The sequence below is a fragment of the Dermacentor albipictus genome, chromosome 7, assembly GCF_038994185.2.
Source record: "Dermacentor albipictus isolate Rhodes 1998 colony chromosome 7, USDA_Dalb.pri_finalv2, whole genome shotgun sequence".
Taxonomy (NCBI): domain Eukaryota; kingdom Metazoa; phylum Arthropoda; class Arachnida; order Ixodida; family Ixodidae; genus Dermacentor; species Dermacentor albipictus.
The window spans coordinates 42,660,706-42,682,122 of NC_091827.1; positions in this window are offsets into that span (position 1 = coordinate 42,660,706).

Consider the following 21,417-nt stretch of genomic DNA (forward strand, 5'->3'; position numbering starts at 1 on the left):
GGACGTCGTAGCCGGTCTATGAATTGCAGAAATGTTGGAAAACGTGTTTGAGTTTTAGCGTAACAGAATTAGGTTTTCTCGTATATTGAAATTACAATCAAAGGCTATCACGTTTGTAGGTTGTGTTAATCGTACTTTACGTTTTTTCTACCCATTTCAGCTTGAGAAATACAATTACTTCAGTAACTTCCTTGCGCCGCATGGAGGGCCTGGGTATGGGTGGTTCTAAAATCCTTTTGTCGATGCGGCGTGCTATGTTAGATGCCGGACGCCGACGCGGCACGATGACGACGGATTTTCTGCGACACGGGGCTTAAGGCCGACTAAAACTGAGACCGGCACCTTGTACAAGAGCACCAAAGAGCTCATGCGTGCTGACACATGATTTAAAAAGTTGAATTCCACCTGTGCTATAATGATGAAGGGCTTACTTACGAATTTATGCGCATGCCTATGAATGTGACCAAGCCTCAACTGTCTCACGGGTCGGCTGCTCTCTGTGCCTTATATCAATAGAGGCAGTATTGAAATGCGGTACGCGACCATAACTGTGACAGTGGCTGGACAGATGACAGCTGCGTGTGCCCTTTACCGAGGGGTGGTGTTGTTCGAGGCGTACGTTGACGCGCCGCCAAATTTGGCCAATGTAAACTTTGCCTACAACGCCAATACTACAAGGCATAAACCTGGAATGGTGCCTTAGGGAATGGCCGACATTTTTACGCGCAGCCCCGACTTTGACCCTCCTCTCAATAGACGCACACATGTTTCCAAGTGTGTTTTTCAAAGAAAAAGAATCATCAACGTCGTACCCAATGCCAATTTTCTTGCTACGGTGCCAAACCGAACGCAGGTACCGAATGACTGCGCATTTACGCCGATTCAGTGTTTGGACGACTTCTTCGGGAGTTTCATTACTTTCGTTTTTCTTACAAAACGCTTAGAGGCAGACGCAAAAAAAAGATGGATACATAACTAACAGCACCGAGTCACCCTAACTGCGCAATTAAACTGAATTCAACACAAGAGAATTAAAGCACGACATCAAGACATACTTCGCTACCCTAGAATGTCCAGATGCCACATTCAAAAGGCTTTGAACAGATACGGGTGCGTACTTCCAGCAAAAGTTGCTTTTCCTGAGAACTTAGTGATGACCTAGAAACTTTAACCTGTTAGCAGTGGCAGCCTCGCACAGGAAGCGTTAACCATGGCCTCTTTCACTAAATACCTTTAAAACATTAACCATTCTCATGGTTAATCCCGTTCCGAAAAATCAAATCAACAGAGTGGAACCAACATACATAAAGGCAGTATTAACGTATTTCATTGTATTGAACTTATTCAAGTTGCTTTAAGCAATAGCGCACGAGGAGATTGTATGAAATATCACTGAACTATGTTTGTTGCTAGTGGGTCGCCAGGGGCAATTCTCTCGTGGCTTGAAGTAGTTAGGTCACAGGTATTCAGTGGTTCTTGAAAACAAAAATTTGTGGTAAGGAAGCTCGAGCAAAAGCATAGGTATATGCGGTTGAGTGAAAACAAGGTCAGAAGAACATAACCAGCGTGGTTAGCTCAGACGATTGGGCAGCACACAAGCCACGATGACATGCAATAAATCTCTCCGGCTGTGCAAGATAAAAACATTGGCGTCATTGGCGGCATCATTGACACAATCATGGACACGAAACAGCAAGGAAACATGAACACAGGCGATCCTTCAAAATATCAGGGTTTCACATACATGAATGCCCTAAGATTTCTTGGTGCTTACAAAATTAGAATCTAATACAAAAATTATGTTTTTTAGACAATTCCTTGCCCTTAAACAGGTCGCTATAACCTCAAAGAGTCTAAAGGAAGCGAGCAGGCACAAAATTAGCGCTTTATTGCATTCAAGTCCAGCTATTTTGAGATGCAATTTCTCAACATTCTGCGCCATTTAAGAAGTGTTATATACTCTGTTGTACGAATGTTTATATTTGAGTTGCGATACTTCACTAAGATGCGACATGTGTAGGCTCAGTTGGAAACATTGATTGAAGGTAAAAGAAACTAGAAATGTTCGCATTCGTGTATAATCTCAGCGGTAACCTAAATGTGATTTAAATGATGTTGGTCCCGAACACAGATGGTTGGTCGATAGGTGGTCAGAGAGGAAAAATTAAGAGCAAACAAAAAGATACAAAACTGGCACCTGAGGAGAGATTAACCCTGTAGGTTTAAGCTACATCCGAATTATTTTTGCCTATGCTACACATCGAAGGGCCAGTGGGTCTGATTGTGAGGGAATTTCGAATTCGCTTTAGTCATCCGATTGATACACCAACCAGGCTCGGTATATCTGCTTCGCCGGAGGACCAAGACAACGTGGTGGGCATGACTCAGACGAGAGGGCTTGAAGTTAACGAATGAGCCACTTTGCTCGAGCGAGGAGAGGACAGAAAACCTGAAAATGGAATCCCGGTTTCGAGGGCGGCTACAGATAGGTTATTTCGCTTGTTTACCAATGTTGCCGTGCATTCTTTTACAAGGTGGATAATGTAGCAGCCGAAGCCAGCAATCTCGTTAGAAAACGAGAGAGCATAGGAGAAGCGAACGCTTGTGGCAAGAACAAGTATATAGGTGTAGCTTAGCTTCTATTTGCAATAATTTTTTAGGCTTTTCTAGAACATTATATCCCATTGGGTTCTGGCATAACCTGTTAACGTGCCTCATGACATCACTGGCCGATCGGAGCAATTTTTTTTTGTTTTGCGGTCAAACGTTGTTTATTACTCATGGCGCCCGCAGTTGACTTTAGGTGTGACTACAGCGCCGAGGAATCTTGAATAAAGAGGCTTCATAATATGTGTCACGTATTCTTGACAAATAAGATCTGTTCTTTTTCCCTCAACTCTGCTAGTAATCGCAACTTCTTAATGGAACCTGCCAAAACAAATTTTCGTCGCACCATTCAATACATCCCCTGAAGAACTAGCCATTTACTATGACCAAAAAAGCCGTGTGGGCTTCGAAATGTACCTGTTTTTTCACCTATACGTGGTCAGTGACCCCAACTTCTTCATCTATAAACAATATACACTCACATTCCCCTAGAAACGTTCGAACTGTCTACAATGAGCTTTATTAAACAAAGGTTGATTGGCTTGGGCCATATCAAACACTAAAGTCGAAGTTTCCGTCCATTGCGAAATAGGCAAGGTCGGACTCTGGCCGAAAAAAAGACATTTGTTGAAGATCTGATAATGAGTTAGAGACTCGCTGGTCGTCCTAACATTCAAAATATTCCAGATCGAATTACTCTTGAACTATTCCCTGGAAGGCCGGAAGCAAAGGAATTCGGAAAGGACAACGTCTGCAAATGAGAAATCTTTATTCTTGATGCATCGGGTGACGTAGCAGCCGCCTGCATCATCATCGTCATCGTCATCACCATCATCATCACCATCATCATCATCATCATCATCATCATCTTTTATGTGCACTGCAGGACGACGGCCTCTCGCTGTGACCTCCAATTACCCCTGTCCTGCGCCAACTACAAATTGTATTAAATAGCAATGATGGCTAATACCTAATATAAATACCAAAAGTAAAACACATTTCTGCGCCTAAAGCCTTGTGTTGAGCTCAACGCAGTCCACGTTGTGTAACATTAGCGGCGAGAGCAAACACCATCAACGCGCCCAGAGAACCGACCTGCCACATTGCGCCGGCTTGCGCAAGCGCTTTCGTGTATATTCGCATTCGTTTCCACTACGATAACATTGGTCTTTGTTCAAACAGACGCGTCCAGTTGTTGGAGAAGAAATACAGCAGAAAGAACTAGCACAAGTGCTCACGTGCAACGCTAGCTGTGTCTGATTTCTCGTTGGGAAGAACCAATCTTTAGCAAATGTTTGCGGGGATAACAACGTGACCTGTCGTCACCGCGTTGTTTCTTCTTTCCCTTGGGGTGAATAGCTCCCCGTTCGAGACTCCGCAACCATCCCTGCCCCAACACTGATGCCTGGAATGCCCTGTACACATTTTGCCTGAGTAGCCAGGCTACACAACGTTGTCTTCTACGAGGAGACACGCGTGTGACATTTGCTGCCAAGCACGTAGGCAGCGCCAGGTAGTTTATTGTGATTACTGTTGGCGGCGCACGTGTTCCAGATAAACATTTGTTTTGCCGTCCTAACCGCGAGTGGCGTAGGTAGACAAAAGGAGAAACGTCGTGAGTTGACGCAAGGCACGAGTTCTAGAAGTTGTCTCGATGGGGTGCTGGCGCGCTTCACGTCTTCTGAGGTATGGCGCGTCTGCGTTATTACTTTCAGTTAAGTGCAGTCGCAGGCAGTGTCAACATTTTTAGAAATAAAAGCAAGCGCTCGCCTTAGTGCTGTGGGGAGAATGGGAACAAACAAGGTTGTATTGGGGCGACAGCTCATTTCAGTACGAGTTTCTACTAAACTCTCCTGCCAAGTTCTCGTTGAACACTTCACTAGGCAAGTGTAAGTTTGAGGTTTCGAGAAGGTCCTGGGAACAAACGGGCGAAAAAACATGCGTGAGTGAGCTATGCGAGTGAAATATACGCATGTTATGAAAGCAAGAGCTCAAGATGTATTTAACATCAGAAAGGTATGCTGTTGGACCAGGTGGTATGACATTTCGAAAAGTACCACGACAGGCAGAGACAGGGGGAAGGTAGAAGGAAAATTGGAGGACGCTTAAGCTTCGCCTTCAAGAGTGGGACGCGACAGCGTTCCCGTCGACCCGCCAAGGGGTATATGACAATGCGCTACGGCACAGCAATCACTTACGATGCGCCCCGCATCGGACTTAGCGCCCACCTATCACGCGGTGAGCGTCGAGCAACGCAGCGTTGGGCGCGGCAACGAAACGTGCGCCTGAGCGAACGAAACGAACCAAAGTACTCGGTGTCTCGGAGGGGAAACGATCTACGCCAGCCAAACGTCGTGATCGGCACGGGCAGAGAGATAGATAGTAATCTAAACCGGAAGCACGGCGAAGCGTCGTCAGGGGAGAGGGAGTCCCGCGACGCGCCTGGCAGCGGTCCCAATGCGCGCGCGGCGCGCCTCCTGTCGGGGCAGCGCCGTACATTGAGAGGAGGGGGTCTTCTGTGTTTGCCGCAAGATGGCTCTGCGTGTGCGGAAAGCGCAGAAGAAATGCAGCGGAAACGCACTTCGCAACTCGTGTAATTGTGACTTCTGTACGTTACATGTTCATAATTACCGATATACACCGCAGTATAACTTTCTACGGCTCGTTTCGAAGGCAACACCGCATTCACTATAGGCGCGTTTGCACCGCTTGGAAGCAACGAACTCGTGGCTGAGTGGTAGCGTCTGCGTCTCACACTCCGGAGACCTGGGTTCGATTCCCACCGGGCCAATCTTGGAAGTTGCTTTTTATTTATGAAGCGCCTGCCGTGATTTATCGCTCACGGTCAACGCCGCCGACGCCGACACCGACGCCGACGACACCGGCTTTTCTGCGACACGAGCTCCTTAACGCTATCGCGTTAATACGGAGAAGACCCCTAGAAGCAACTGATATTTTGTACTAGGCCAAAAAGAGATATGAGCACCCAAGCAAAATTGGTGTCACCGCCTTCGCAGTGACAGTGCCCACAGAAAGAGTTATGCATCGTAGATACGTGAGTGTGTGTGCGTGTGTGTTAATTCTTTTTCTTTCTCTAACCTATAGCATCCCGTTGCCCCTGCCCCGCTACAGGATAGCCAACCGGGGATAATCTCTGGTTAGCGCGCCTGTCGCTCCTTTGCCTTTCTCTCTCTCTTTCTGTCATCGTTTACACATTTGTGCGCTGCATCAGCCAATCACTTTGCCACTGTCTAAAATTTAGTATGTGTTTCCGGTCCGGAAGTCATTGAAACTGGGACACTAGTTAGACGCAATATACTGTTTTTTTTTCAAACTTGTCGATGCCAAAATATTCGATCATGTCATCGATCACATTCAGATCACCGAAGCGTTTGCCATGCGCAATGTTAACTCCCTAGTTTAGCGATTAGTAGAGCACCTATGCTTTTCACACTATGACAAATAATTATAAGAACAGGAATAAACTGATATCTTTGTGGGAAATAATAAATATGTTAGGCGCTCAATGTGCCCCACCAGTTCTATGTTCTAACCATGCTGCACCTTCTTATAGTCAACATGTCAGTATAATAAATACCATTTTGGAATATCTTTGTTTGCTTGCTCTCTTTGACAATAAGCAGTTCGTCAACTTAGATCAATTTCAGAGGTAGCGTCCAAGGACGGTAAAATGAAGCAGAGGTGACAATAAAAAATGCAAAAGAAGAGATAGCTCACGTAGACTTTAAAAGGTAAATCCTGTCTGTAAGCGACATTTCTGATCAGCCTGGCGTTTTTTTTTTTCAGACGGAAAGCGTCATGGCATATGACCTTACTTATAGCCAGCTCTGATAGCTTCGCGCGCTTGCACTAGTACTTCCCTAAATGTGCCGAAGGCTGTCCCCTCTACATGACGTTTTTTTTTTGGGGGGGGGGGGAGGTGCGTTCGCGCATTGCTCGTTTTACGGCTCAACTTTGTACATTTACCCGATCCCAAAATAGCCACGCACATTCACTTCTTGCCATTCCTCCCGTGCTAGAAATCGTGCTGAAATCTATATTATACTTACCACAGTCATCAGCGAGAGACTCGATTTCGGCTAATGCAATGCTCTTCTCACTTCTTATTCTTCTATTGTAATAGAGAAGGACTGGCGATCTGGTTAGGCAGCGTGTGATCAAAGAAAAAAAAACATCAGTAAGGAGCGACCAGGGAAACAGCTTTCGCAACTATCGAAGTAACCAACCCGTAGGGACGTTTCTCAACCAGCACCGGTGCACACGAATCAAGGCGGAGGAAAAGCAAGGCAAGGTATCGACCAGGGACGCTTTCATTCGAGGGCCAGGGTTCAGCGAACGGGTCCGTTCAACAGGTAATGCGGAATCGGGGGAAATAATGGACACTGTTTTTTTTTGTCTGGTGAGCCTGTTCTTTCTGATTGTATCTTCTGCAACTATCCCTGGTTACTTATTCTTCTATTCGACGCCTGTCCTTTGCACCTTGAGAACGTACAGTGCTGCATGCAGTAGTTGTCGCGATGTGACATTACGCATACTTTCTTTTTTGCAAGTGTCACATTGATTGGTCAGGTCTATCGATTCAGACATAAATAAACCAGCATAGAAATTTACGGTGATCGTTGGCTCTGCTCCCACAACTACATATTTATCAGACAATGATGTATTGTAGGTCACGCGGTACTCATTACTGAAGACCTGCCATAATTTTGTAAAACATGTAACATCTCTCGTTCCGAAAGCTTTGACGAAGTCTTCTCATTCGCATGATGCCGTCGCTGTTGACGAAAATCAGCCGCTCCAGCTCCTCTTGGCGCACCATCGCAATAACAAACAAACCATCTTTGAAGCTGATTTAGGTAATCAAAAGGTAACTGAATAACTAGGGTAAGCGGAAGCGCCTAAACTTATCCCTGTGTTCACTTTCTTTGAGCGATATTTTTGCGCTGTCATTACGAACACGCTTGTTCAGCAGCACAATGCTAAAAGTTTGTTGGCTGTTCTGTGTTCCGATTGCGTTGTGGACACCCGTTCCGATGGCGTACACATAAATTTGTGCGAATATTTCTTATTGAAGTCTCATAAAAGCTGTTCCTCCTTGAACTCTTGATTCATTTCGCAGCATTATTGATGACCACCTTCTCACAATCTAAGCTCCAAAGGATGATGACACAGTCTTCTCCCAGCAGGTGAAAAGAAAAAGAGCGAGAAATGCTTTTGTTTCCAAATGCCCCAGGTTGTAATATCGCAAGTTGATCAGGCTTACAATTTTCGCCATATTTCTTTTTTTTTACTTTTTAAAAGCATGAGACAGCTTCACATCAACATGCTGTCCAAACAAGGTGCGCACTTCTGCAATGCTTTTATTTTCTTCGGCATCTCAGGTTTGGACAAGCGGGGCACTATCGATCAAATTACCCAACTTGCCGCCTGTGTGCACAATGGCTTCACGGAATTCAAAAGTTCAAATGCGAGCTTCGGAGGAAAAGGGAAAGAGTCAACTTTCTCATAGTCTGCTTTCAAGAATCGATAAGTGTCAACGCTCGTCTACATTTAAAATAATGTTGCATCATCACTGAATGCGAACTTTCCTGTGCGTGAAGGAATTGGGCAGATTTCACATCCAAGTCAGCCAACCATTCGGCTGAAAAGCGTTGTTTCTTGGTTATTTTTCAGTGTGTTTGCATGTGAGAAATCTAGCGTAACGCTCTAGAAAAGGAAAGTGCATTAGGAACACGTAATAAATAGTGGCCATGTCATGCACCATAGACTGACACAGAAAAAGAAAGTGCAAAGCTCACTCCGAATCTTCGTTGACCCGTATAGTGACCTTTCATAATAGCTTCAAGCTTTCCATTATAGATACTTCCCCCATTGCGAACTACTGACTGTTGACAGTAAAAAACTGCTTCTAATGCGGCGCGCTTGGTCGCAACTCTTTCTTTCGATATAGGCCCACTTGGTTTCCTTCTTTTGCATAGAGCCAAGAATGGAACGATCCATCTGTGATGATGATGATGATGTGTGTTGTTTTGTGGCGCAAGGGCCAGGTTTGGCCAAAGAGCGCCATGACTGGTGGTAGTGTTAAGGATGTATTATGGAAAATGTGACTTGGCTGTAAAGTGGCCTAAAATAGTCGCTGTAAAGTGCGTAAAATCTACGTGCTATAAAATAATGGCGATGACTGATGACGAATACTATGAACTTTAAAATCCATCGTAAAAGAATGATGCAATGTTTAAAATGTGCGAGATGTTAAATTGCTTGCAGCACTACTGCCTCGCCAGTGCCCTTGAACCATAAGGGCCTAGAGGCATGTGCTATTCAAAATAATTATCGCAGCGGCATCCTCTGGAGAGAGGACCCGCTACGAACATGTGGGGCTAAAAATATGCAAGACAACATCTTTCAGAAAGCTTAGTACTGCGTTGGTGTCAAATAAAGGTTCTGGGCCGAGTAACATAACAGGATGAAGGGGGATGTGTTGTCGGTATCCTAAGGGAAAATGTTTCTTTCTTTCATATTCGGCTTCCCGACACTCCAGTAGGACGTGGAGGACGGTCAGCCTCTCCCCGCACCTACCGCAGGTTGGAGGCTCGTTTCCCGTGAGCAAGAAGTTATGTGTTCCAAAAGTGTGTCCTATTCTAAGACGGCAGAATAGGACATCTGTCCTGCGGGATTTTGTTACAGGAGGCCAGAAACCTAATTGTGGCTTTATTACATGCAGTTTATTATTGATTTCTTCGTCCCACATGCATTGCCAGTGGCTTCGTAGTTTCCTTCTTAAGAAAGGCTTCAGGTCTGTGACAGGGACCGAAGCAGTAGGATTAACTGCATGCAATGAGATTGATGTGGCCATCTGGTCGGCTAGAACGTTTCCCTCGATGCCCCTATGTCCAGGTACCCAGCATATGATCACATGTTGGTTAGATACATATGCTTTGCACAGTGCGGAGTAGAGATCATTAAATACTGGATTTCTGTGATTACAGAAAGACATCAAGGCCTTCACAACACTGAGGGAGTCCGTATATATAATTGATTTCTGGAGCTGTGATTTATTTATATGCTTTACGGCCGACAGCAGTCCGTAGGCCTCAGCCGTAAAGATACTAGTTTCCGGGTGCAGTACGTCGGATTCCGAGAAGGATGGACCGACGGCTGCATAGGATACCCCGTCGCGTGACTTTGATGCGTCTGTGTAGAACTCCGTGCAGGAGTATTTGTGCTGGAGTTCCCGGAAATGCATCTTGATTTCAATCTCTGGAGCATGCTTTGTGACTTCCACGAACGATATATCACATTGTATGAGCTGCCACTCCCAAGGAGGTAGCAGCTTGCCTGGATGCATTAGGCGAAGCTCGAGGAGTGGAACGTGCATTTCTTCGCTAAGCTCCCTCACACGCAGCGAGAAAGGCTGTCTTACGGACGGACGATTGCGAAAGAGTGTAGCACATGTCATGTCATTGATGGTATTAAAACAGGGATGTTGGGGGTTTGAGTGGACTTTCAGAAAATATGTATGGATGATGTATGATCTCTGTAGGTGGAGAGACCATTCATTTGATTCTACATATAGACTTTGTATGGGACTCGTTCTGAAAGCGCCAGTGGCCAATCGGATTCCTAGATGGTGGACTGGGTCTAGCATCCTTAGTGCGCTCGGGGCGGCAGAGTGATAGATCACGGCACCATAGTCTAGTCGTGATCGAATGAGGCTCTTATAGATATTCATCAAACACTTTCTGTCACTACCCCATGTAGTCTGGGATAGGAGTTTGATTATGTCGTTGTTTTCAGACATTTTTCTTTAAGATATTTAATGTGGGGGACGAAAGTGAGTCTGTAGTCAAGTATGACACCTAGGAATTTGTGCTCTTTGCTGACAGGTATTCGTTGTCCACACAGTTCTAAGGAAGGATCCGGAACCAGGCCTCTCTTTCTTGTAAAAAGAACGCAAGAGCTTTTGTTAGGATTGATCTTAAATCCATTCTTGTCTGCCCACATTGACACTTTGTTCAGGCCATGCTGTACCTGTCTCTCGCAGACTGCGAGGTTACAAGATTTGAAAGCTATTTGAATGTCGTCCACGTAGACAGAGTAAAAGATGGCGGGTGTTAGTGAAGCATGAAGCGTATTCATCTTCACGATAAATAGCGTGCAGCTGAGCACGCCTCCTTGGGGTACACCCGTTTCTTGCGTAAAAGGACGTGAGAGTGCGTTGCCGACTTTTACCCGGAAGGTACGATTTGACAGGTAGCTTTTTATTATATTAAACATATTACCGCGGATGCCCATTTCTGACAAGTCTCTTAAGATTCCGTAACGCCATGTCGTATCGTACGCCTTCTCCATATCGAGGAATATGGATAAGAAGAATTGTTTGTGTACAAATGCGTCCCGGATATTTGCTTCTACACGTGCAAGGTGGTCAGTTGTGGAGCGTCCTTCTCGGAAGCCGCACTGATAAGGATCAAGAATTTTGCTCTGTTCAAGGAAAAAGATGAGTCGCCGATTTATCATTTTTTCGAACACCTTACAAACGCAACTTGTGAGGGCTATCGGGCTGTAACTTACCACTGAGGAAGGGTCTTTGCCTTGTTTCAAAACAGGGACTACAATGGCTTCCTTCCACGCGGTTGGAAGGTACCCTGCATCCCAGATGGTGCTGAAAAGTGTGAGTAGTGTAAGTTGGGTGTCTTTATGTAAGTTCTTGATCATTTCATACATGATTCTGTCAGATCCCGGGGCAGAGCTCTTGCATGCGCTCAAGGCAGCTCTCAACTCGGCAATGCTAAAAGGACAGTTGTATGGTTTATTCTGTTGACATTTTCGCATGAGTGGCTTACATTCTTCTATTTGTTTATATTTCAGAAAGCATTTCGAGTAATGGTTGGCACTTGACACGCTCTCAAAGTGCTCCCCAAATGAGTCCGCCTGATCTTGTAGGGTATCGCCTTCTGTGTTTACCAAAGGGAGTGCATGTGCTTGTCGCCCTCTTATCCTATTGACCCTGTTCCAGGCTTTCGCCTCATCTCTGAACGAGTTAATACTTGATAGAAACTTCTGCCAACTTTCTCGTCTGGCCTGTCGGCGGGTTCGCCTGCCTTCGGATTTTACTTTTTTAAAGTTGACTAGATTTTCTGCAGTGGGAGAAGCGCGTAGCAACCCCCACGCCGTGTTCTGTTTTTTACGAGCCATCCTACAATCGTCGTTCCACCATGGGACACGCCGTTTGCAGGCCAAGCCTTTTACTTCTGATATGCATTGATATGCGACATCTATTATGAATGCCGTAAAAAACTCGACTGCAGCGTCAATTTCTAATGAAGACAGGTCAGCCCATTGGATACTAGTTAGAGATCGAAATTTCTCCCAATCAGCTGTCTCAATCTTCCACCTAGGAGCGTATGGTGGATATTCGTTTTCTTTATATGATCTTAGCAGTATAGGGAAGTGGTCGCTACCGTAAGGGTTGTCGGTAACTTCCCATTCAAGTTCAGGCAGTACAGACGGGGAGACTATACTGAGATCTATTGACGAAAAGGATCGGTTTGCAAGAGAGTAATATGTGGGCTTTTTTTTATTGAGAAGGCACGCTCCAGAAGAGAAAAGGAACTGTTCAACAAGGCGACCTCGCGCATCTATACGAGAGTCGCCCCATAGAGAGCTGTGCGCATTGAAATCACCAAGAACAGCATAAGGTTCTGGCAATTGATCGATCAAGGAGTGAAATTCATGTTTGTTCAGTTGGTAATGCGGGGGTATGTAAAGGGAGCATATGGTGATGAGTTTGTTTAGTAGGACAACTCGAACCGCCACTGCTTCAAGGGGCGTTTGTATCTGTAAAGGTTGACATGCAATACTTCTATGAGTAAGAATCGCAACACCACCCGATGATGCGACGGCATCATCACGATCTTTGCGAAACGTAAGATACGTACGGAGAAAGTTTGTGTGTTTAGATTTTAAGTGAGTTTCCTGTAAACACAGCACTTTTGGATTATGTTTGTGGATGAGTTCTTGCAAATCATCAAGGTTTCTAAGGAGACCTCTGATGTTCCATTGGATGATTTGTGTATCCATGTTTAAGGTGAATTGGTGCTGTGTTTACGGAGACGGAGTGGATGCCTTATATTACAGAGCCCTTTCGAGGCCCTGTAATAGGTGTTTTGTTCTTTCTGAAGCGTTCGAGCGATTCTCGACGCTCCTTAGGCGTTTGGTGCGCCTTGGGGTCAGGTGTAGTGTCCATTGCCTCGTGTGAGGCGCCGGACAAGCGCTCTTGCGAGCGAGAGGTTTTCAGAGGGAGTCCCGCCTTGGAGGGCAAGACCCCTGCGCCCACCAGCCCGGAGGTCGTAGGGTTTCCCTGAGGGATTTGGCTGCGCTGGACGTTGCCAGCGCTGGAAGGGGCCTCGGAGGTTGGGGCAGCCTCGGCTGCACCCACCTTTGGGGTGGATGGTCCCTTCTCCTCGGTTGACGGAGCAGCGCTAGCTGCAACCGCCGCGGGGGCAGATGGCGTAACTGCCGACTCACGGCCTGTGGGTCTGACAGCCGCCGGAGGCCGTTGCGACGCTGCCCCCTTACGCGCCACATCGGCAAAGCTGCTCTTAGACAGGTATGACACCCGCCTACGTGCCTCCTTGAAAGATATATTTTCTTTGACTTTGATTGTCACAATCTCTTTTTCTCTTTTCCAGGACGGGCAGGCGCGCGAGTATGCGGCGTGCTCGCCATCACAGTTGACACAATGTGGAGTCTTCTGGCATGTTTCGGAGGAATGTTCAGTGTCACTACACTTGGCACATGTCAGCCGGCCTCGACAGTTCTGTGAACTGTGGCCGAACCTTTGGCATTTAAAGCATCTGAGAGGATTTGGCACGTATGGCCTAACACGAAGTTTGATATAACCGGCCTCGATGGACTCGGGGAGGACACTTGAACCGAACGTGAGTATCAGGTGTTTCGTGTTGATCTCTTTACCGTCTCGCCTGATCTTAATTCGCTTAACATTTATTACATTCTGTTCACTGAAGCCCTCCAAGAGTTCAGCTTCAGTGAGCTCTAGCATGTCATCGTCCGAGACAACGCCGCGGGTGGTGTTCATGGTACGGTGCGGAGTTACTGTTATTTGGGTTTCGCCAAATGAGACGAGTTTCGGCAGTTTCTCGTACTGCTTCTTATCGTGGAGCTCCAAGAGAAGATCACCACTTGTCATTCTAGACGCCTTATATCCTGTTCCAAAAACTTCAGTTAAAGACTTCGAAACAAGGAACGGTGAGATGTTACGCACTAGTTTATCTGGGTTTTCTGAGTGGATCACGTGATATCTAGGAAAGTTCTGGACTTGTCGTCCAAAAACCTGAAAGAGATCTTCGGTGCGCCCTCGTTTGTGAGGGCGATCAGGGAGATTAGGAAAAGCGTTTTCCATGAGTACAGTAGGGTTTTCGGCCGCGATGCCGACCACCCACCATGGAGCCCAACAGGGGGACGTGACAGAAGTTCCTGCTAGAGAAACCCTGCCAACGCCAGCCGTACATCGCTGCTATAACCAAATACAGCATAACCAAGGCTGGCTAGCTACACAAGGTTAACCCTTGCCGCCGGGAAACTAGGAAGTGAGGAGAAGTGATGAGAAGACAGGAAAGATGAAAAAGGCAAGAGAGAAAGACGAAGATTGGAGAGGAGGACAGGAAAAGGCGACTGCCGATTTCCCCCGGGTGGGTAAGTCCGGGGGTGCCGTCTACGTGAAGCCGAGGCCAAAGGGGTGTGTTGCCGCCGCCGAGGGGCCGTAAAGGTCCAAACACCCGGCATTGGCTCAACTCCCAGGATCCCCTTTTCCCCGGACACGGCTAAGCCGCGCACGGCTACACGCGGGAGGGTCCAGCCCTCGTGTGCTCGGGTCCGTGGTGTCGCCACACACCAAACGCCTGCTGACGCAGACGCCCCTGCGGGGGATCCATCTGTGGACTTAGTTGTTAACCTCCCTGCTTTTCTCTCATTTGCATCTCTCTCTCTTAGTACACGCACTTCAACACTACCATCCCGCCTCCCTTTCGGTAATGCCATCATCATACGCGCCCCTCATGTACAACCCCTACCGTATAACCTCCTCCCTTTCAAGTATTACGAATAAAATATAAATACTGATTTTATTGTGCTTTTGTCACATGAAACAGTAGAACACACGGAGCCCGGACACTACGTAACCTTTAAAATCATTCCAATTGTAACAATGCATTATAAGACAGAAACGTAGACCGCTAATCAGAAAAATATTTCTTTGTCCTTGCCGCTAGTGAGACTACTACATTTGGATTCTTGAAAAAACGTGCAACTAATTTATTATTGTAATAACGGTAGGATTTGTGCTACGCCGGTGTTTCATTGGGAAGCTGACTCATTCTCAGGAAGAAGTTCAATCCTCCTTGTTGCCTACAACAATTTGAGCGCACGCAAGAAGTAGATTTGTATGACTGAATAAAATGTTCAAGCTCTACATTTGTCAAACTCAGTTAACATGGGACGTACTGAACAGCGCACAGTATTGGCTAGAGCCAATTAGAATTTTCTCAGTGGAACTGGGAACATTCACATCCACTTCATTTTAAAACTGCAATAGAATACTCGTACTTCGATGCATGACAGTAACCGGCTAAGAGTCCCCGATGATTCATTAGAAAATATAGGTTGGAATTCATTTAACCAAGTAGAGGTTGGCAATCAAGAGCTATTGCCATTGGTAAAAAAAACAGAGAACATGCATTTTCAGATAAGAAAATATTAAAGAGACATTGATGAAACTTCCATTCAATATAACACTCTTAGGTAGTGTTATCTACTTTATACATATTGTTCCACATATTTTCTCTTTATGATTCACTCATGCCCTTTTATTTCGTCTAGAAGCTTTGTTCCTTAGAAATAAAGCCGTCCTTCTAGTATAAAGCGAAGTTAGAAAAAGATATCAATGACTACAAAGCAATGCACATGGAAATAATACCTTAATGGTATGTACGGAATGCACAACGGCGCGATCTATTTCTTTCTTTCTTTTACTTCTTATAGTCTAGCACTTCTTATCACGCTTTCAGCTTGGGCTTCCCTATGTTCGATGCACAAAGGAAATGAGTTCAACCTTTCTCGCCCGAGTTCCAGTACGCCGCACTTATCAGCAGAGAACTCCGGGAGGCGTGTGCTTTACGGCAGCACTCCATGCAGGTGCTTCTAGATGGCCCGTACTTCTGAGGGCGATAAGCTAGCGCAACTTAAGGATCGCGGGTATGCGGCAGAATGAAAACACGTTTTCTGCTGGCGCCACTATCGTGGATCTGACACAAAGCCGAAGCAAAAACGGGCTCATTCTTTCTTCGTTGAACGGTTGCGCGTAGACGGTGAACAAAAATGTTACGATTCTGTTGCTGAGGACTGGCGAACAGCACGTGTTCGGCCAATGCTTAAGAAAAGCGAAGTAACGTTGATAACAAGCTACCAACCCATTTGCTAACGTCATCCTGCGGCGAAATTTGGGAGAACATCCTAGCAAATCAGATATAACATCTTTTGAAGGAATATACTTTTCTTACACCGGTGCAACATGGTTTTCTGCCATTACTCAGTTGGCTACTGCACTCATCCATACCTTGGCTAGCGTTTTTGACAAACCTGGTTAAGTTGATAATGTATGCCTACATTTAAAAAAAGCTTTCCATCTTGCTTGTCACTCCAAGTTTTTCAGAAGCTTGAGAAGGCAAACCTTCCTGCGCATTCAATTACCTGAATCTATGTATATTTGACTATCCGTACACTGTTTATCCTCATAAGAGACTTCTCGTCTCGATAACTGCCAGTTGGTTTCGGTATTCCTCAAGGTACCGTACTGGGTCCACTGTCGTTTGAAAGAAAGATATATGAAAGATATTTTAGTCGTAATTAGGCACCGAGTACAAATCAAGTTGTTTGCTGGCGTATGCGTTTCGTTCATTCGAGGTAACTGCCATGATTATCATGTTCTCTTAATTTCTCGCCTTCAGAATATTCATACATGGTGTAGCCTGCGGAGCATATAGCCCAATACTAACAAAATGGTTTAAATGCAAATGAGTAAGAAAAAAACACCCTTACACGCTTACTTATTATCTTGAATCACATAGCCCTTACCTGAAGTTGAGGAATGTAAAATTATAACTTGGTGCTGCTACAACACGTAACCTTAGCAGGAATACGCACGTTTCAAGTGTGTGTTCCTCGTCGTTAAGAAAGCGCCGTGTACACCGACACAAATTAAAGGAGGACAGCCAGGAAGTTAAATGTTTGGCTTACTCCTTCTTTATAAGGCCTAAACTTCAATATGGCAGCCACTGCCTAAGACGCGCACACAAAAGAAAACATTGACGCCTGAAAAATAATTACGCGAAAAGCTGTTCGTTTTATCTTCTCTATATATCATTCAACACGCTGCCTGACTACCGAAGTGAATAAACATGGTATGAAAATACTGCAGCTGCGAAAAAAAAGGTGCAACGGCTAAATTTTCTTTTTCTTCTTTATAATATCCAGCTGTCCGCTAACCTTCGCTAGTACATCCAACCTCCTGACAGACCTACTAAGAAGCACATACGCGCTTAGTCAGTAAACCCGTACTTCGCTAGATCGAACACATTTAAGCATTCCTTGTTTCAACGCCTAATGTGTCAATAGAACGCGCTATATTTCCGACTTCTTACGTGTTGAATTCTCAGCATGCTGCATTTGACATAACTATTGCTCCTGTGTTTTACTTATTTTTTATAGGCATAGTGCTTTGTAGTCGCTTTTCCTTACATTTTCTGCTGCATTCGCGAGTTTTATTTACTGCAAAGCTATCGTTTTTTTATTTGCTGTGTACCTGTGTCAGTATTCCTTCTGCCTGAAAAAAAATAATTATATTTCGTCTTAGTCAAGAAAAAGGACGGAATAATGTGCTCATGCTTAAGAGACTGCGTTCAATGTATTGGGCACTTTTCTTGTTGCAGAAACGTCATTATTTTCGTGAACAATGCATTCATAGGAACATACTTCTGTATTTTATTTCTGCCTGTATTTTACGCCAATCGACGGCCTGTTCCCCATTAAATTGTCGGTGAGGCGGCGGGTATTTTCTGCGGACTCCGCGCTCAAGGACGCCTTGGCATTTAAATTGGTGGAATTTTGTGAGGGATAGTGCGGGTGGTTGGGGCTAGAAGAGGACGCCGTAGCTCGGTTAGTGAACCCTCGAGCTAACGGGTTAGTCTTTTCGTTCCCCTGCACCCCCGCGTGGCCTGGGCGCCAGAGTAGGCGATGATGGTGGTTGAAGGATTTGGGGATTATCGCGACGCTAGCCGCAGTCACGTGCCCCTTGAGAAACATGCGACATGTCTCCAGGGAGTCTGTGACCACGACCGAGTCTCTTTGCGAGCGCTCCGCGTGAGTGAGTGCGATCGCCACTGCTAATATTTCAGCCGAGGTGGGGATGCCGCCGTGGATGGATGGATGGATGTGTGTTGTTTAGTGGCGCAAGGGCCAGGTGTGGCCAAAGAGCGCCATGACTGATAATGATGTGTTAAGCACTGCTTGGTGAGTTACGATGATGAGGTGTAACATGGCTGTAAAGTGTCCTAAAATTAGTCGCTATCGTAGAAGCATAAAACGATATATAGGTATAAAATTATGACAGTGATACGTGGAGTGGTCTCTGGGTATAGGACGAGTGACAGGTCATAATGGGGCTAAAATGCATGAATATGGAAATAGCACCTATGCCTCCTTAAAGCCTTTGAGCCCAAAGGATGGGAGACAGGTGCTTTCTTTTAATGCAGCTACCGCAGCAGAAACCTCTGTTAAGAGGCTGTGCTACGGATTTCCTGGGGCTATAGTATGAAAGCTGTGTACAGCTTTTAAAAATTGAAATAGTGATTGATGTTTAAAGAGAGGTTCCATACCTATAATCATTTGGGGATGAAGTGGAATTTGTTGTCGGTGAGGTAATGGAAAATGCTTTTTTCCTATTTGCATCTAATTCTCTGCATTGCATCAGGATGTGAAGCACGGTAAGTGGCTCACCACACTTATCACACATGGGTGGATCACCACCTGACAAGAGGTATGCATGTGTACTGTATGTGTGTCCTATTCTAAGTCTGCAAAGTATTACTTCCGTGTGGCGGTTCTTTGATACCGGCGGCCAGTTGCCAAGATATGGCTTGATAACATGCAGTTTATTTTCTGTTTCTTTATCCCATAACCGCTGCCAGAAAGCCCTGAGCGTTTTCCTTATGGAGGGCTTAAGGTCCATTACAGGGACAGTCGTGGAAATGTCTGCAGCGTTCGCGTGCACGGATGTGGCTAGCTGGTCAGCCAGCACGTTTCCTTCAATGTCGCGGTGCCCCGGCACCCAGCATACTACGATATGCTGCCTGGACGCATAGACGGTGCATAATTCTGAATAGAGAGATACAATTATAGGATTTTGGTATTTCTTCACAGTTTTCAATGCGCTTACGACGCTCAAAGAGTCAGTGTATATAACTGCCTTTGGGATATTCAATTCTTTAATGTGTTTAACTGCAGCCAATATGGCGTAGGCCTCTGCTGTAAAGATACTTGTGCTCATGTGCAGAACACCGGTATCCGAAAAGGATGGACCGACTGCTGCGTAAGATACGCCAGAATTACACTTTGATGCGGCTGTAAAGAATTCAGGACATGAGTATTTGTGTTGTAATTCCAGGAAGTACATGCGTATATGCGCGAGAGGAGCGCGTTTTGTAACAGCTATGAAGGATATATCACACTCTATTGGTTGCCACTGCCACGGTGGGGGCCGTATAGCAGGGGACATAGGATGGTATTCAAGCAGGGGAAAACTTGTTTCTTCAGCTATGTCTCTGACACGCAGTGAGAAAGGCTTTGCCACTGTGGGCCGGTTGCGAAAAAGTTGACAACTGGACAAATCATTTATAGTGTAATACGTGGGGTGCTGACTGTTTCCGTTTACTCTAAGAAAATACATGAAAGACGAGTATGTTCTCTGCAGTTGAAGTGACCATTCATCCGATTCAACGTACAGACTTTCCACTGGGCTTGTTCTAAAGGCACCTGTGGACAGGCGAATTCCTAAGTGGTGGACAGGGTCCAGCATCTTTAGAGCAGTTGGAGTAGCCGACTGGTAGACTATGGCTCCATAGTCTAGTCGTGTGCGTATGAGGCTTTTATACAAATTCATGAGACATTTTCTATCACTGCCCCAGGTTGTGCGTGAGAGCACCTTTAAGATAGTCATTGTTTTCATACATTTGATTTTAAGATACTTTATGTGCGGCACAACGGTTAATTTTGCGTCTAAAATTATGCTTAAAAATTTATGTTCCTTGTTTACAGGCAGACGCTCACGATTCAACAGAATTTCAGGATCAGCGTGCAGGCCCCTTTTTCTCGAGAAAACGACACATGTGCTTTTTTGAGGGTTCAGTCTGAACCCGTTCTCGTCAGCCCATTTGGAGACCTTGTTAAGGCCAAGCTGGAGCTGTCGCTCACAGATTGCAAGAGAACTTGATTGGAATCCTATCTGCACATTGTCAACATACGTTGAATAGAAGATGTTACGTGGTATGTGTAGACGAAGAGAATTCATTTTTACTATAAAGAGCGTGCAGCTGAGCACACCGCCCTGCGGCACTCCTGTTTCCTGTATAAATTTCCGTGACAAGACATTGCCCACTCGAACACGGAATGTGCGATTAGACAGATAGCTTTCAATAACACTAAACATATTGCCATGTATACCTAACTGTGAGAGGTCTCTCAATATCCCAAACCGCCACGCAGTATCATAAGCTTTCTCCATATCTAAGAATACTGATAAAAAAAACTGCTTATGAACAAAAGCTTCACGAATACGTGCCTCGATACGTATGAGATGGTCACTTGTGGATCGACCCTCGCGAAACCCGCACTGGTATGGGTCGAGGAATTTATTTGATTCGAGGATATGTAGTAGGCGACAGTTAATCATTTTTTTCGAATACTTTGCAGAGGCAACTTGTTAGCGCTATAGGTCGGTAACTTGATACAGAGGAAGGATCCTTCCCGTGTTTCAGAATTGGAATTACAATAGCCTCCTTCCAAACGGAGGGGATCTCGCCGGACGACCATATAACGTTGTATAGGTAGAGGAGGGTTTTCTGTGTTTCAGGTGGTAGTTGTTTTAGCATCTCATATATTACGCGGTCTGAACCTGGGGCGGATGTATTACAACAGTTTAGTGCTGCCTGCAGTTCTGCTATACAGAATGGATCGTTGTACGCCGCACTTTTAGCAGACTTTCTTTCTAATTTTTGCTGTTCTATTTGTGTTTTGCACTTTAGGAAGGTTTCGGAGTAGTGTGCACCGAGAAATGTGCACCGAGAAAGTTGGCTTGGTCTTCAAGGCTTTCTCCATGGCTATTTACTAGAGGTAAGGAATACGTTTGCTGTCCATTAACTTTCTTCACTCTATTCCAGACTTTTCTCTCATCTGTATACGAGTTGATGCTTGATATAAATTTTGCCCAGCTCTCTCGTCTTGCTTGCCGGCGCGTTCTCCTTCCCTGGGATTTGACATGCTTAAAGTTTTCCAAGTTTTCTGCTGTTGGCGAATCGCGAAGCAGCGCCCACGCTTTGTTCTGCTTCCTCCGTGCTTCCCTACATGCATCGTTCCACCAAGGAACACGCCGCTTGGAACCCATGCCGCTCGCTTGAGTAATACATTTACAGGCGGCATCCAGTATAAAAGCTGTAA